This window comes from Lissotriton vulgaris, chromosome 4_1, assembly GCF_964263255.1.
Source record: "Lissotriton vulgaris chromosome 4_1, aLisVul1.2, whole genome shotgun sequence".
NCBI lineage: Eukaryota > Metazoa > Chordata > Amphibia > Caudata > Salamandridae > Lissotriton > Lissotriton vulgaris.
The window spans coordinates 520,327,381-520,342,580 of NC_141691.1; the positions used below are offsets into that span (position 1 = coordinate 520,327,381).

The following is a 15,200-nucleotide window of genomic DNA, read 5'->3' on the forward strand; positions in this document are numbered from 1 at the left end:
AACAAACACACTGTGTGACACCTAACTTTCTCCCACTCGGACTTTACCGTTAATTTTTATATTGGAGTTAGCTTAGTCACAATAAGGGGGTGAGCAAGGCAGGCACACTAGAGCATCTACTCCCTGGTGGTCTAGTGGCTAGGATTCGGCGCTTTCACCGCCGTGGCCCCGGTTCGATTCCCGGTCAGGGAAGATCCCTCTAAAGCATAGATTGCTTAATTTGTCTGTGTATCTTTTTTAAAAGAAGGTCTTTAAAAAGGCACCCCTCCCAATAGATGAAAGCGGAGGAATGGGGCTTGTTCTCCTGTGCCCCAGGTTGCTTTGCCCCCATTGACCTAAGCCACCTTTGTGCGCACGCAGTCCCCCACCCAGTCAGGTGCTCTATGTTGGCGTGAAGTGCAGTACCAGCTCAACAGAAAGGTAAATTGCTGGAAAACCCTGCTGTGATGCATACATCTACTTTGGAGCACTCTTCTCCTTTGCACTCTTGAATCGCTTAAGCGCAATGTATTCTTCCAGCAAGCTGAATAACGAGATAGGTGAGAGAAGGTGTACCAGCTGTCTGTGCGCCATCAGCAGCCACTAGGTGTCCCTCTTGGGTTTTCCCGGGGATCCTGATTGTGCAGGAATTCATCGGTTCAGTAGCAAGGGGGAGAGGATGGCCTGTGCCTGGAAGTGACAGGCAGTCTGGTGGCATCATTAGGATTAAGTTCCGATTCATATTTGCTGTAGAATAAAATATGTTTTCAGCCCCCATGAGTTTTGTCACTCGGAGAGCAGTGTATGAACTTTTGCTGCACGGCTCTGGGCTCCCTGGTGGTCTAGTGGTTAGGATTCGGCGCTCTCACCGCCGCGGCCCGGGTTCGAGTCCCTCTTCTGACCTTGAAAGCTTTTCCTTCCCGTAGGTCAGGGCTTCTCAAAATGACGTTGCTTTTCTGACTCACAATTTGCCTAGCATGACGCAGTATCGCTCAAAATATGATTTTCGCAAGGTTCCTTTAGAGCTGCTTCCCATGGTGGGAGGCAAGGCTCTTGAGCAAGTGAGATCCTGTATTCCGAGGCGCGCTTCCTTTTGTAGGCTTCTGACCCCATGGCCTGTGGCAGGTAGTCCTCCTTTGACTGGGCCGCAGGCTTTGTCTCCAAATGGCGTCCTGGACCCACTGCAACCCACCTGTTTGCTAAAACGGAAGTCTGCCTCTGGGTAAGAAAAAGCTGAGCTGCACGTACGGAAAGCGGCAGAGGCCAGAGGCGGGGAGGGTGTGGCAAGGGCTGCCTGATTTGCATAGTGACCTGTTGCATCTTGGGAATGTACAGGCTTTGGAGCTTAACAGGTTCTGCAGGTGTCTGCCTGGCCTGAGAGATGCCTGTCTGGTGCTCCCCTCAGGACACACAGGCCTTCCATTCGAGCATGGAGGGTGAGGGACATGGGTCACCCTCATATACAGGGGTGTGGGCATGGGCAGGATAGGTTGTGGGGGACCCGTCAGGGCATTGCCCGTTTGGAAGCCCGTTCGGAAGGCGAGAGGAGGCGGGGCAGGAAACTCTGCTCAATTTCTTTCCCAGAGGCCTGTGGAGAACCCTTTGCACGTTTGGGCCAGCCGGGCCTGCATCAGCAGATCCTGCTCCACTGGGAAGGGAGAGCCTGTAGGCGTAAATCAAAAAAAGGGGAGAAATCTGCAAATTCTAGTGGCAGACCCATGTTGCCCAGGAAGCAATCAGTTTCTCCTGCTCCCTATAGTGGAAAAAGACATAGGAGGTGTATTTCTCTAGGCAGGGGCTCTGTGTAGATGGCACTTCATTGCTCTGGGAAGCATCCATGCTGGTAGAAGAGTAGCAGCAGACTCCACACCTGAGGCTTGAATGGGGACCGTTGGGGAGGGGCAGTGGGAGGCCGAGGAGGGCGGAGGAAAATGCTTTTCAAAAGCATCTGCACGTTCCTACAAACCTGCTGAAAACCCATACCAGGAATGGGGCTCGAGCCCATGCGGACAAACGTCCATTGGATCTTAAGTCCAACGCCTTAACCACTCGGCCACCCTGGTGAGACCCAAGGATTTACTTTCTTCAACTCCCTTTTTATGCTTGCTGCTGTAGCACCAGCTGTCCAGCAAGAGGTGATTGCAGAGTTAAAAGGCTTTTGCAGGAGGTTAAAAGTAATTGCTTATAACAAACACACTGTGTGACACCTAACTTTCTCCCACTCGGACTTTACCGTTAATTTTTATATTGGAGTTAGCTTAGTCACAATAAGGGGGTGAGCAAGGCAGGCACACTAGAGCATCTACTCCCTGGTGGTCTAGTGGCTAGGATTCGGCGCTTTCACCGCCGCGGCCCGGGTTCGATTCCCGGTCAGGGAAGATCCCTCTAAAGCATAGATTGCTTAATTTGTCTGTGTATCTTTTTTAAAAGAAGGTCTTTAAAAAGGCACCCCTCCCAATAGATGAAAGCGGAGGAATGGGGCTTGTTCTCCTGTGCCCCAGGTTGCTTTGCCCCCATTGACCTAAGCCACCTTTGTGCGCACGCAGTCCCCCACCCAGTCAGGTGCTCTATGTTGGCGTGAAGTGCAGTACCAGCTCAACAGAAAGGTAAATTGCTGGAAAACCCTGCTGTGATGCATACATCTACTTTGGAGCACTCTTCTCCTTTGCACTCTTGAATGGCTTAAGCGCAATGTATTCTTCCAGCAAGCTGAATAACGAGATAGGTGAGAGAAGGTGTACCAGCTGTCTGTGCGCCATCAGCAGCCACTAGGTGTCCCTCTTGGGTTTTCCCGGGGATCCTGATTGTGCAGGAATTCATCGGTTCAGTAGCAAGGGGGAGAGGATGGCCTGTGCCTGGAAGTGACAGGCAGTCTGGTGGCATCATGAGGATTAAGTTCCGATTCATATTTGCTGTAGAATAAAATATGTTTTCAGCCCCCATGAGCTTTGTCACTCGGAGAGCAGTGTATGAACTTTTGCTGCACGGCTCTGGGCTCCCTGGTGGTCTAGTGGTTAGGATTCGGCGCTCTCACCGCCGCGGCCCGGGTTCGAGTCCCTCTTCTGACCTTGAAAGCTTTTCCTTCCCGTAGGTCAGGGCTTCTCAAAATGAAGTTGCTTTTCTGACTCACAATTTGCCTAGCATGACGCAGTATCGCTCAAAATATGATTTTCGCAAGGTTCCTTTAGAGCTGCTTCCCATGGTGGGAGGCAAGGCTCTTGAGCAAGTGAGATCCTGTATTCCGAGGCGCGCTTCCTTTTGTAGGCTTCTGACCCCATGGCCTGTGGCAGGTAGTCCTCCTTTGACTGGGCCGCAGGCTTTGTCTCCAAATGGCGTCCTGGACCCACTGCAACCCACCTGTTTGCTAAAACGGAAGTCTGCCTCTGGGTAAGAAAAAGCTGAGCTGCACGTACGGAAAGCGGCAGAGGCCAGAGGCGGGGAGGGTGTGGCAAGGGCTGCCTGATTTGCATAGTGACCTGTTGCATCTTGGGAATGTACAGGCTTTGGAGCTTAACAGGTTCTGCAGGTGTCTGCCTGGCCTGAGAGATGCCTGTCTGGTGCTCCCCTCAGGACACACAGGCCTTCCATTCGAGCATGGAGGGTGAGGGACATGGGTCACCCTCATATACAGGGGTGTGGGCATGGGCAGGATAGGTTGTGGGGGACCCGTCAGGGCATTGCCCGTTTGGAAGCCCGTTCGGAAGGCGAGAGGAGGCGGGGCAGGAAACTCTGCTCAATTTCTTTCCCAGAGGCCTGTGGAGAACCCTTTGCACGTTTGGGCCAGCCGGGCCTGCATCAGCAGATCCTGCTCCACTGGGAAGGGAGAGCCTGTAGGCGTAAATCAAAAAAAGGGGAGAAATCTGCAAATTCTAGTGGCAGACCCATGTTGCCCAGGAAGCAATCAGTTTCTCCTGCTCCCTATAGTGGAAAAAGACATAGGAGGTGTATTTCTCTAGGCAGGGGCTCTGTGTAGATGGCACTTCATTGCTCTGGGAAGCATCCATGCTGGTAGAAGAGTAGCAGCAGACTCCACACCTGAGGCTTGAATGGGGACCGTTGGGGAGGGGCAGTGGGAGGCCGAGGAGGGCGGAGGAAAATGCTTTTCAAAAGCATCTGCACGTTCCTACAAACCTGCTGAAAACCCATACCAGGAATGGGGCTCGAACCCATGCGGACAAACGTCCATTGGATCTTAAGTCCAACGCCTTAACCACTCGGCCACCCTGGTGAGACCCAAGGATTTACTTTCTTCAACTACCTTTTTATGCTTGCTGCTGTAGCACCAGCTGTCCAGCAAGAGGTGATTGCAGAGTTAAAAGGCTTTTGCAGGAGGTTAAAAGTAATTGCTTATAACAAACACACTGTGTGACACCTAACTTTCTCCCACTCGGACTTTACCGTTAATTTTTATATTGGAGTTAGCTTAGTCACAATAAGGGGGTGAGCAAGGCAGGCACACTAGAGCATCTACTCCCTGGTGGTCTAGTGGCTAGGATTCGGCGCTTTCACCGCCGTGGCCCCGGTTCGATTCCCGGTCAGGGAAGATCCCTCTAAAGCATAGATTGCTTAATTTGTCTGTGTATCTTTTTTAAAAGAAGGTCTTTAAAAAGGCACCCCTCCCAATAGATGAAAGCGGAGGAATGGGGCTTGTTCTCCTGTGCCCCAGGTTGCTTTGCCCCCATTGACCTAAGCCACCTTTGTGCGCACGCAGTCCCCCACCCAGTCAGGTGCTCTATGTTGGCGTGAAGTGCAGTACCAGCTCAACAGAAAGGTAAATTGCTGGAAAACCCTGCTGTGATGCATACATCTACTTTGGAGCACTCTTCTCCTTTGCACTCTTGAATCGCTTAAGCGCAATGTATTCTTCCAGCAAGCTGAATAACGAGATAGGTGAGAGAAGGTGTACCAGCTGTCTGTGCGCCATCAGCAGCCACTAGGTGTCCCTCTTGGGTTTTCCCGGGGATCCTGATTGTGCAGGAATTCATCGGTTCAGTAGCAAGGGGGAGAGGATGGCCTGTGCCTGGAAGTGACAGGCAGTCTGGTGGCATCATTAGGATTAAGTTCCGATTCATATTTGCTGTAGAATAAAATATGTTTTCAGCCCCCATGAGTTTTGTCACTCGGAGAGCAGTGTATGAACTTTTGCTGCACGGCTCTGGGCTCCCTGGTGGTCTAGTGGTTAGGATTCGGCGCTCTCACCGCCGCGGCCCGGGTTCGAGTCCCTCTTCTGACCTTGAAAGCTTTTCCTTCCCGTAGGTCAGGGCTTCTCAAAATGACGTTGCTTTTCTGACTCACAATTTGCCTAGCATGACGCAGTATCGCTCAAAATATGATTTTCGCAAGGTTCCTTTAGAGCTGCTTCCCATGGTGGGAGGCAAGGCTCTTGAGCAAGTGAGATCCTGTATTCCGAGGCGCGCTTCCTTTTGTAGGCTTCTGACCCCATGGCCTGTGGCAGGTAGTCCTCCTTTGACTGGGCCGCAGGCTTTGTCTCCAAATGGCGTCCTGGACCCACTGCAACCCACCTGTTTGCTAAAACGGAAGTCTGCCTCTGGGTAAGAAAAAGCTGAGCTGCACGTACGGAAAGCGGCAGAGGCCAGAGGCGGGGAGGGTGTGGCAAGGGCTGCCTGATTTGCATAGTGACCTGTTGCATCTTGGGAATGTACAGGCTTTGGAGCTTAACAGGTTCTGCAGGTGTCTGCCTGGCCTGAGAGATGCCTGTCTGGTGCTCCCCTCAGGACACACAGGCCTTCCATTCGAGCATGGAGGGTGAGGGACATGGGTCACCCTCATATACAGGGGTGTGGGCATGGGCAGGATAGGTTGTGGGGGACCCGTCAGGGCATTGCCCGTTTGGAAGCCCGTTCGGAAGGCGAGAGGAGGCGGGGCAGGAAACTCTGCTCAATTTCTTTCCCAGAGGCCTGTGGAGAACCCTTTGCACGTTTGGGCCAGCCGGGCCTGCATCAGCAGATCCTGCTCCACTGGGAAGGGAGAGCCTGTAGGCGTAAATCAAAAAAAGGGGAGAAATCTGCAAATTCTAGTGGCAGACCCATGTTGCCCAGGAAGCAATCAGTTTCTCCTGCTCCCTATAGTGGAAAAAGACATAGGAGGTGTATTTCTCTAGGCAGGGGCTCTGTGTAGATGGCACTTCATTGCTCTGGGAAGCATCCATGCTGGTAGAAGAGTAGCAGCAGACTCCACACCTGAGGCTTGAATGGGGACCGTTGGGGAGGGGCAGTGGGAGGCCGAGGAGGGCGGAGGAAAATGCTTTTCAAAAGCATCTGCACGTTCCTACAAACCTGCTGAAAACCCATACCAGGAATGGGGCTCGAGCCCATGCGGACAAACGTCCATTGGATCTTAAGTCCAACGCCTTAACCACTCGGCCACCCTGGTGAGACCCAAGGATTTACTTTCTTCAACTCCCTTTTTATGCTTGCTGCTGTAGCACCAGCTGTCCAGCAAGAGGTGATTGCAGAGTTAAAAGGCTTTTGCAGGAGGTTAAAAGTAATTGCTTATAACAAACACACTGTGTGACACCTAACTTTCTCCCACTCGGACTTTACCGTTAATTTTTATATTGGAGTTAGCTTAGTCACAATAAGGGGGTGAGCAAGGCAGGCACACTAGAGCATCTACTCCCTGGTGGTCTAGTGGCTAGGATTCGGCGCTTTCACCGCCACGGCCCGGGTTCGATTCCCGGTCAGGGAAGATCCCTCTAAAGCATAGATTGCTTAATTTGTCTGTGTATCTTTTTTAAAAGAAGGTCTTTAAAAAGGCACCCCTCCCAATAGATGAAAGCGGAGGAATGGGGCTTGTTCTCCTGTGCCCCAGGTTGCTTTGCCCCCATTGACCTAAGCCACCTTTGTGCGCACGCAGTCCCCCACCCAGTCAGGTGCTCTATGTTGGCGTGAAGTGCAGTACCAGCTCAACAGAAAGGTAAATTGCTGGAAAACCCTGCTGTGATGCATACATCTACTTTGGAGCACTCTTCTCCTTTGCACTCTTGAATGGCTTAAGCGCAATGTATTCTTCCAGCAAGCTGAATAACGAGATAGGTGAGAGAAGGTGTACCAGCTGTCTGTGCGCCATCAGCAGCCACTAGGTGTCCCTCTTGGGTTTTCCCGGGGATCCTGATTGTGCAGGAATTCATCGGTTCAGTAGCAAGGGGGAGAGGATGGCCTGTGCCTGGAAGTGACAGGCAGTCTGGTGGCATCATGAGGATTAAGTTCCGATTCATATTTGCTGTAGAATAAAATATGTTTTCAGCCCCCATGAGCTTTGTCACTCGGAGAGCAGTGTATGAACTTTTGCTGCACGGCTCTGGGCTCCCTGGTGGTCTAGTGGTTAGGATTCGGCGCTCTCACCGCCGCGGCCCGGGTTCGAGTCCCTCTTCTGACCTTGAAAGCTTTTCCTTCCCGTAGGTCAGGGCTTCTCAAAATGAAGTTGCTTTTCTGACTCACAATTTGCCTAGCATGACGCAGTATCGCTCAAAATATGATTTTCGCAAGGTTCCTTTAGAGCTGCTTCCCATGGTGGGAGGCAAGGCTCTTGAGCAAGTGAGATCCTGTATTCCGAGGCGCGCTTCCTTTTGTAGGCTTCTGACCCCATGGCCTGTGGCAGGTAGTCCTCCTTTGACTGGGCCGCAGGCTTTGTCTCCAAATGGCGTCCTGGACCCACTGCAACCCACCTGTTTGCTAAAACGGAAGTCTGCCTCTGGGTAAGAAAAAGCTGAGCTGCACGTACGGAAAGCGGCAGAGGCCAGAGGCGGGGAGGGTGTGGCAAGGGCTGCCTGATTTGCATAGTGACCTGTTGCATCTTGGGAATGTACAGGCTTTGGAGCTTAACAGGTTCTGCAGGTGTCTGCCTGGCCTGAGAGATGCCTGTCTGGTGCTCCCCTCAGGACACACAGGCCTTCCATTCGAGCATGGAGGGTGAGGGACATGGGTCACCCTCATATACAGGGGTGTGGGCATGGGCAGGATAGGTTGTGGGGGACCCGTCAGGGCATTGCCCGTTTGGAAGCCCGTTCGGAAGGCGAGAGGAGGCGGGGCAGGAAACTCTGCTCAATTTCTTTCCCAGAGGCCTGTGGAGAACCCTTTGCACGTTTGGGCCAGCCGGGCCTGCATCAGCAGATCCTGCTCCACTGGGAAGGGAGAGCCTGTAGGCGTAAATCAAAAAAAGGGGAGAAATCTGCAAATTCTAGTGGCAGACCCATGTTGCCCAGGAAGCAATCAGTTTCTCCTGCTCCCTATAGTGGAAAAAGACATAGGAGGTGTATTTCTCTAGGCAGGGGCTCTGTGTAGATGGCACTTCATTGCTCTGGGAAGCATCCATGCTGGTAGAAGAGTAGCAGCAGACTCCACACCTGAGGCTTGAATGGGGACCGTTGGGGAGGGGCAGTGGGAGGCCGAGGAGGGCGGAGGAAAATGCTTTTCAAAAGCATCTGCACGTTCCTACAAACCTGCTGAAAACCCATACCAGGAATGGGGCTCAAACCCATGCGGACAAACGTCCATTGGATCTTAAGTCCAACGCCTTAACCACTCGGCCACCCTGGTGAGACCCAAGGATTTACTTTCTTCAACTACCTTTTTATGCTTGCTGCTGTAGCACCAGCTGTCCAGCAAGAGGTGATTGCAGAGTTAAAAGGCTTTTGCAGGAGGTTAAAAGTAATTGCTTATAACAAACACACTGTGTGACACCTAACTTTCTCCCACTCGGACTTTACCGTTAATTTTTATATTGGAGTTAGCTTAGTCACAATAAGGGGGTGAGCAAGGCAGGCACACTAGAGCATCTACTCCCTGGTGGTCTAGTGGCTAGGATTCGGCGCTTTCACCGCCGTGGCCCCGGTTCGATTCCCGGTCAGGGAAGATCCCTCTAAAGCATAGATTGCTTAATTTGTCTGTGTATCTTTTTTAAAAGAAGGTCTTTAAAAAGGCACCCCTCCCAATAGATGAAAGCGGAGGAATGGGGCTTGTTCTCCTGTGCCCCAGGTTGCTTTGCCCCCATTGACCTAAGCCACCTTTGTGCGCACGCAGTCCCCCACCCAGTCAGGTGCTCTATGTTGGCGTGAAGTGCAGTACCAGCTCAACAGAAAGGTAAATTGCTGGAAAACCCTGCTGTGATGCATACATCTACTTTGGAGCACTCTTCTCCTTTGCACTCTTGAATCGCTTAAGCGCAATGTATTCTTCCAGCAAGCTGAATAACGAGATAGGTGAGAGAAGGTGTACCAGCTGTCTGTGCGCCATCAGCAGCCACTAGGTGTCCCTCTTGGGTTTTCCCGGGGATCCTGATTGTGCAGGAATTCATCGGTTCAGTAGCAAGGGGGAGAGGATGGCCTGTGCCTGGAAGTGACAGGCAGTCTGGTGGCATCATTAGGATTAAGTTCCGATTCATATTTGCTGTAGAATAAAATATGTTTTCAGCCCCCATGAGTTTTGTCACTCGGAGAGCAGTGTATGAACTTTTGCTGCACGGCTCTGGGCTCCCTGGTGGTCTAGTGGTTAGGATTCGGCGCTCTCACCGCCGCGGCCCGGGTTCGAGTCCCTCTTCTGACCTTGAAAGCTTTTCCTTCCCGTAGGTCAGGGCTTCTCAAAATGACGTTGCTTTTCTGACTCACAATTTGCCTAGCATGACGCAGTATCGCTCAAAATATGATTTTCGCAAGGTTCCTTTAGAGCTGCTTCCCATGGTGGGAGGCAAGGCTCTTGAGCAAGTGAGATCCTGTATTCCGAGGCGCGCTTCCTTTTGTAGGCTTCTGACCCCATGGCCTGTGGCAGGTAGTCCTCCTTTGACTGGGCCGCAGGCTTTGTCTCCAAATGGCGTCCTGGACCCACTGCAACCCACCTGTTTGCTAAAACGGAAGTCTGCCTCTGGGTAAGAAAAAGCTGAGCTGCACGTACGGAAAGCGGCAGAGGCCAGAGGCGGGGAGGGTGTGGCAAGGGCTGCCTGATTTGCATAGTGACCTGTTGCATCTTGGGAATGTACAGGCTTTGGAGCTTAACAGGTTCTGCAGGTGTCTGCCTGGCCTGAGAGATGCCTGTCTGGTGCTCCCCTCAGGACACACAGGCCTTCCATTCGAGCATGGAGGGTGAGGGACATGGGTCACCCTCATATACAGGGGTGTGGGCATGGGCAGGATAGGTTGTGGGGGACCCGTCAGGGCATTGCCCGTTTGGAAGCCCGTTCGGAAGGCGAGAGGAGGCGGGGCAGGAAACTCTGCTCAATTTCTTTCCCAGAGGCCTGTGGAGAACCCTTTGCACGTTTGGGCCAGCCGGGCCTGCATCAGCAGATCCTGCTCCACTGGGAAGGGAGAGCCTGTAGGCGTAAATCAAAAAAAGGGGAGAAATCTGCAAATTCTAGTGGCAGACCCATGTTGCCCAGGAAGCAATCAGTTTCTCCTGCTCCCTATAGTGGAAAAAGACATAGGAGGTGTATTTCTCTAGGCAGGGGCTCTGTGTAGATGGCACTTCATTGCTCTGGGAAGCATCCATGCTGGTAGAAGAGTAGCAGCAGACTCCACACCTGAGGCTTGAATGGGGACCGTTGGGGAGGGGCAGTGGGAGGCCGAGGAGGGCGGAGGAAAATGCTTTTCAAAAGCATCTGCACGTTCCTACAAACCTGCTGAAAACCCATACCAGGAATGGGGCTCGAGCCCATGCGGACAAACGTCCATTGGATCTTAAGTCCAACGCCTTAACCACTCGGCCACCCTGGTGAGACCCAAGGATTTACTTTCTTCAACTCCCTTTTTATGCTTGCTGCTGTAGCACCAGCTGTCCAGCAAGAGGTGATTGCAGAGTTAAAAGGCTTTTGCAGGAGGTTAAAAGTAATTGCTTATAACAAACACACTGTGTGACACCTAACTTTCTCCCACTCGGACTTTACCGTTAATTTTTATATTGGAGTTAGCTTAGTCACAATAAGGGGGTGAGCAAGGCAGGCACACTAGAGCATCTACTCCCTGGTGGTCTAGTGGCTAGGATTCGGCGCTTTCACCGCCGCGGCCCGGGTTCGATTCCCGGTCAGGGAAGATCCCTCTAAAGCATAGATTGCTTAATTTGTCTGTGTATCTTTTTTAAAAGAAGGTCTTTAAAAAGGCACCCCTCCCAATAGATGAAAGCGGAGGAATGGGGCTTGTTCTCCTGTGCCCCAGGTTGCTTTGCCCCCATTGACCTAAGCCACCTTTGTGCGCACGCAGTCCCCCACCCAGTCAGGTGCTCTATGTTGGCGTGAAGTGCAGTACCAGCTCAACAGAAAGGTAAATTGCTGGAAAACCCTGCTGTGATGCATACATCTACTTTGGAGCACTCTTCTCCTTTGCACTCTTGAATCGCTTAAGCGCAATGTATTCTTCCAGCAAGCTGAATAACGAGATAGGTGAGAGAAGGTGTACCAGCTGTCTGTGCGCCATCAGCAGCCACTAGGTGTCCCTCTTGGGTTTTCCCGGGGATCCTGATTGTGCAGGAATTCATCGGTTCAGTAGCAAGGGGGAGAGGATGGCCTGTGCCTGGAAGTGACAGGCAGTCTGGTGGCATCATTAGGATTAAGTTCCGATTCATATTTGCTGTAGAATAAAATATGTTTTCAGCCCCCATGAGTTTTGTCACTCGGAGAGCAGTGTATGAACTTTTGCTGCACGGCTCTGGGCTCCCTGGTGGTCTAGTGGTTAGGATTCGGCGCTCTCACCGCCGCGGCCCGGGTTCGAGTCCCTCTTCTGACCTTGAAAGCTTTTCCTTCCCGTAGGTCAGGGCTTCTCAAAATGACGTTGCTTTTCTGACTCACAATTTGCCTAGCATGACGCAGTATCGCTCAAAATATGATTTTCGCAAGGTTCCTTTAGAGCTGCTTCCCATGGTGGGAGGCAAGGCTCTTGAGCAAGTGAGATCCTGTATTCCGAGGCGCGCTTCCTTTTGTAGGCTTCTGACCCCATGGCCTGTGGCAGGTAGTCCTCCTTTGACTGGGCCGCAGGCTTTGTCTCCAAATGGCGTCCTGGACCCACTGCAACCCACCTGTTTGCTAAAACGGAAGTCTGCCTCTGGGTAAGAAAAAGCTGAGCTGCACGTACGGAAAGCGGCAGAGGCCAGAGGCGGGGAGGGTGTGGCAAGGGCTGCCTGATTTGCATAGTGACCTGTTGCATCTTGGGAATGTACAGGCTTTGGAGCTTAACAGGTTCTGCAGGTGTCTGCCTGGCCTGAGAGATGCCTGTCTGGTGCTCCCCTCAGGACACACAGGCCTTCCATTCGAGCATGGAGGGTGAGGGACATGGGTCACCCTCATATACAGGGGTGTGGGCATGGGCAGGATAGGTTGTGGGGGACCCGTCAGGGCATTGCCCGTTTGGAAGCCCGTTCGGAAGGCGAGAGGAGGCGGGGCAGGAAACTCTGCTCAATTTCTTTCCCAGAGGCCTGTGGAGAACCCTTTGCACGTTTGGGCCAGCCGGGCCTGCATCAGCAGATCCTGCTCCACTGGGAAGGGAGAGCCTGTAGGCGTAAATCAAAAAAAGGGGAGAAATCTGCAAATTCTAGTGGCAGACCCATGTTGCCCAGGAAGCAATCAGTTTCTCCTGCTCCCTATAGTGGAAAAAGACATAGGAGGTGTATTTCTCTAGGCAGGGGCTCTGTGTAGATGGCACTTCATTGCTCTGGGAAGCATCCATGCTGGTAGAAGAGTAGCAGCAGACTCCACACCTGAGGCTTGAATGGGGACCGTTGGGGAGGGGCAGTGGGAGGCCGAGGAGGGCGGAGGAAAATGCTTTTCAAAAGCATCCGCACGTTCCTACAAACCTGCTGAAAACCCATACCAGGAATGGGGCTCGAACCCATGCGGACAAACGTCCATTGGATCTTAAGTCCAACGCCTTAACCACTCGGCCACCCTGGTGAGACCCAAGGATTTACTTTCTTCAACTCCCTTTTTATGCTTGCTACTGTAGCACCAGCTGTCCAGCAAGAGGTGATTGCAGAGTTAAAAGGCTTTTGCAGGAGGTTAAAAGTAATTGCTTATAACAAACACACTGTGTGACACCTAACTTTCTCCCACTCGGACCTTACCGTTAATTTTTATATTGGAGTTAGCTTAATCACAATAAGGGGGTGAGCAAGGCAGTTACACTAGAGCATCTACTCCCTGGTGGTCTAGTGGCTAGGATTCGGCGCTTTCACCGCCGCGGCCCGGGTTCGATTCCCGGTCAGGGAAGATCCCTCTAAAGCATAGATTGCTTAATTTGTCTGTGTATCTTTTTTAAAAGAAGGTCTTTAAAAAGGCACCCCTCCCAATAGATGAAAGCGGAGGAATTGGGCTTGTTCTCCTGTGCCCCAGGTTGCTTTGCCCCCATTGACCTAAGCCACCTTTGTGCGCACGCAGTCCCCCACCCAGTCAGGTGCTCTATGTTGGCGTGAAGTGCAGTACCAGCTCAACAGAAAGGTAAATTGCTGGAAAACCCTGCTGTGATGCATACATCTACTTTGGAGCACTCTTCTCCTTTGCACTCTTGAATCGCTTAAGCGCAATGTATTCTTCCAGCAAGCTGAATAACGAGATAGGTGAGAGAAGGTGTACCAGCTGTCTGTGCGCCATCAGCAGCCACTAGGTGTCCCTCTTGGGTTTTCCCGGGGATCCTGATTGTGCAGGAATTCATCGGTTCAGTAGCAAGGGGGAGAGGATGGCCTGTGCCTGGAAGTGACAGGCAGTCTGGTGGCATCATGAGGATTAAGTTCCGATTCATATTTGCTGTAGAATAAAATATGTTTTCAGCCCCCATGAGCTTTGTCACTCGGAGAGCAGTGTATGAACTTTTGCTGCACGGCTCTGGGCTCCCTGGTGGTCTAGTGGTTAGGATTCGGCGCTCTCACCGCCGCGGCCCGGGTTCGATTCCCGGTCAGGGAAAAGTCCCTCTTCTGACCTTGAAAGCTTTTCCTTCCCGTAGGTCAGGGCTTCTCAAAATGAAGTTGCTTTTCTGACTCACAATTTGCCTAGCATGACGCAGTATCGCTCAAAATATGATTTTCGCAAGGTTCCTTTAGAGCTGCTTCCCATGGTGGGAGGCAAGGCTCTTGAGCAAGTGAGATCCTGTATTCCGAGGCGCGCTTCCTTTTGTAGGCTTCTGACCCCATGGCCTGTGGCAGGTAGTCCTCCTTTGACTGGGCCGCAGGCTTTGTCTCCAAATGGCGTCCTGGACCCACTGCAACCCACCTGTTTGCTAAAACGGAAGTCTGCCTCTGGGTAAGAAAAAGCTGAGCTGCACGTACGGAAAGCGGCAGAGGCCAGAGGCGGGGAGGGTGTGGCAAGGGCTGCCTGATTTGCATAGTGACCTGTTGCATCTTGGGAATGTACAGGCTTTGGAGCTTAACAGGTACTGCAGGTGTCTGCCTGGCCTGAGAGATGCCTGTCTGGTGCTCCCCTCAGGACACACAGGCCTTCCATTCGAGCATGGAGGGTGAGGGACATGGGTCACCCTCATATACAGGGGTGTGGGCATGGGCAGGATAGGTTGTGGGGGACCCGTCAGGGCATTGCCCGTTTGGAAGCCCGTTCGGAAGGCGAGAGGAGGCGGGGCAGGAAACTCTGCTCAATTTCTTTCCCAGAGGCCTGTGGAGAACCCTTTGCACGTTTGGGCCAGCCGGGCCTGCATCAGCAGATCCTGCTCCACTGGGAAGGGAGAGCCTGTAGGCGTAAATCAAAAAAAGGGGAGAAATCTGCAAATTCTAGTGGCAGACCCATGTTGCCCAGGAAGCAATCAGTTTCTCCTGCTCCCTATAGTGGAAAAAGACATAGGAGGTGTATTTCTCTAGGCAGGGGCTCTGTGTAGATGGCACTTCATTGCTCTGGGAAGCATCCATGCTGGTAGAAGAGTAGCAGCAGACTCCACACCTGAGGCTTGAATGGGGACCGTTGGGGAGGGGCAGTGGGAGGCCGAGGAGGGCGGAGGAAAATGCTTTTCAAAAGCATCTGCACGTTCCTACAAACCTGCTGAAAACCCATACCAGGAATGGGGCTCGAGCCCATGCGGACAAACGTCCATTGGATCTTAAGTCCAACGCCTTAACCACTCGGCCACCCTGGTGAGACCCAAGGATTTACTTTCTTCAACTCCCTTTTTATGCTTGCTGCTGTAGCACCAGCTGTCCAGCAAGAGGTGATTGCAGAGTTAAAAGGCTTTTGCAGGAGGTTAAAAGTAATTGCTTATAACAAACACACTGTGTGACACCTAACTT

The 15,200-nt window shown here is 52.2% G+C and overlaps 15 non-coding genes across 15 annotated transcripts; 8 read left to right on the top strand and 7 right to left on the bottom strand.

The window, feature by feature from the left end:
• The first annotated feature begins 120 nt into the window (after positions 1–120).
• Positions 121–192, top strand: TRNAE-UUC (transfer RNA glutamic acid (anticodon UUC)). Its single transcript has one exon. It is a non-coding gene; the product is annotated as a tRNA-Glu (tRNA).
• A 1,767-nt stretch (positions 193–1,959) lies between these two features.
• TRNAL-UAA (transfer RNA leucine (anticodon UAA)) lies at positions 1,960–2,042 on the bottom strand. The gene has a single exon. It is a non-coding gene; the product is annotated as a tRNA-Leu (tRNA).
• A 243-nt stretch (positions 2,043–2,285) lies between these two features.
• TRNAE-UUC (transfer RNA glutamic acid (anticodon UUC)) lies at positions 2,286–2,357 on the top strand. Its single transcript has one exon. It is a non-coding gene; the product is annotated as a tRNA-Glu (tRNA).
• Positions 2,358–4,124: 1,767 nt separating this feature from the next.
• Positions 4,125–4,207, bottom strand: TRNAL-UAA (transfer RNA leucine (anticodon UAA)). The gene has a single exon. It is a non-coding gene; the product is annotated as a tRNA-Leu (tRNA).
• A 243-nt stretch (positions 4,208–4,450) lies between these two features.
• On the top strand, positions 4,451–4,522 carry TRNAE-UUC (transfer RNA glutamic acid (anticodon UUC)). Its single transcript has one exon. It is a non-coding gene; the product is annotated as a tRNA-Glu (tRNA).
• A 1,767-nt stretch (positions 4,523–6,289) lies between these two features.
• TRNAL-UAA (transfer RNA leucine (anticodon UAA)) lies at positions 6,290–6,372 on the bottom strand. The gene has a single exon. It is a non-coding gene; the product is annotated as a tRNA-Leu (tRNA).
• Positions 6,373–6,615: 243 nt separating this feature from the next.
• On the top strand, positions 6,616–6,687 carry TRNAE-UUC (transfer RNA glutamic acid (anticodon UUC)). Its single transcript has one exon. It is a non-coding gene; the product is annotated as a tRNA-Glu (tRNA).
• A 1,767-nt stretch (positions 6,688–8,454) lies between these two features.
• Positions 8,455–8,537, bottom strand: TRNAL-UAA (transfer RNA leucine (anticodon UAA)). Its single transcript has one exon. It is a non-coding gene; the product is annotated as a tRNA-Leu (tRNA).
• A 243-nt stretch (positions 8,538–8,780) lies between these two features.
• Positions 8,781–8,852, top strand: TRNAE-UUC (transfer RNA glutamic acid (anticodon UUC)). Its single transcript has one exon. It is a non-coding gene; the product is annotated as a tRNA-Glu (tRNA).
• Positions 8,853–10,619: 1,767 nt separating this feature from the next.
• On the bottom strand, positions 10,620–10,702 carry TRNAL-UAA (transfer RNA leucine (anticodon UAA)). Its single transcript has one exon. It is a non-coding gene; the product is annotated as a tRNA-Leu (tRNA).
• Positions 10,703–10,945: 243 nt separating this feature from the next.
• TRNAE-UUC (transfer RNA glutamic acid (anticodon UUC)) lies at positions 10,946–11,017 on the top strand. The gene has a single exon. It is a non-coding gene; the product is annotated as a tRNA-Glu (tRNA).
• A 1,767-nt stretch (positions 11,018–12,784) lies between these two features.
• Positions 12,785–12,867, bottom strand: TRNAL-UAA (transfer RNA leucine (anticodon UAA)). The gene has a single exon. It is a non-coding gene; the product is annotated as a tRNA-Leu (tRNA).
• Positions 12,868–13,110: 243 nt separating this feature from the next.
• TRNAE-UUC (transfer RNA glutamic acid (anticodon UUC)) lies at positions 13,111–13,182 on the top strand. The gene has a single exon. It is a non-coding gene; the product is annotated as a tRNA-Glu (tRNA).
• Positions 13,183–13,800: 618 nt separating this feature from the next.
• Positions 13,801–13,872, top strand: TRNAE-CUC (transfer RNA glutamic acid (anticodon CUC)). Its single transcript has one exon. It is a non-coding gene; the product is annotated as a tRNA-Glu (tRNA).
• Positions 13,873–14,966: 1,094 nt separating this feature from the next.
• Positions 14,967–15,049, bottom strand: TRNAL-UAA (transfer RNA leucine (anticodon UAA)). The gene has a single exon. It is a non-coding gene; the product is annotated as a tRNA-Leu (tRNA).
• Between the last annotated feature and the right edge of the window lie 151 nt (positions 15,050–15,200).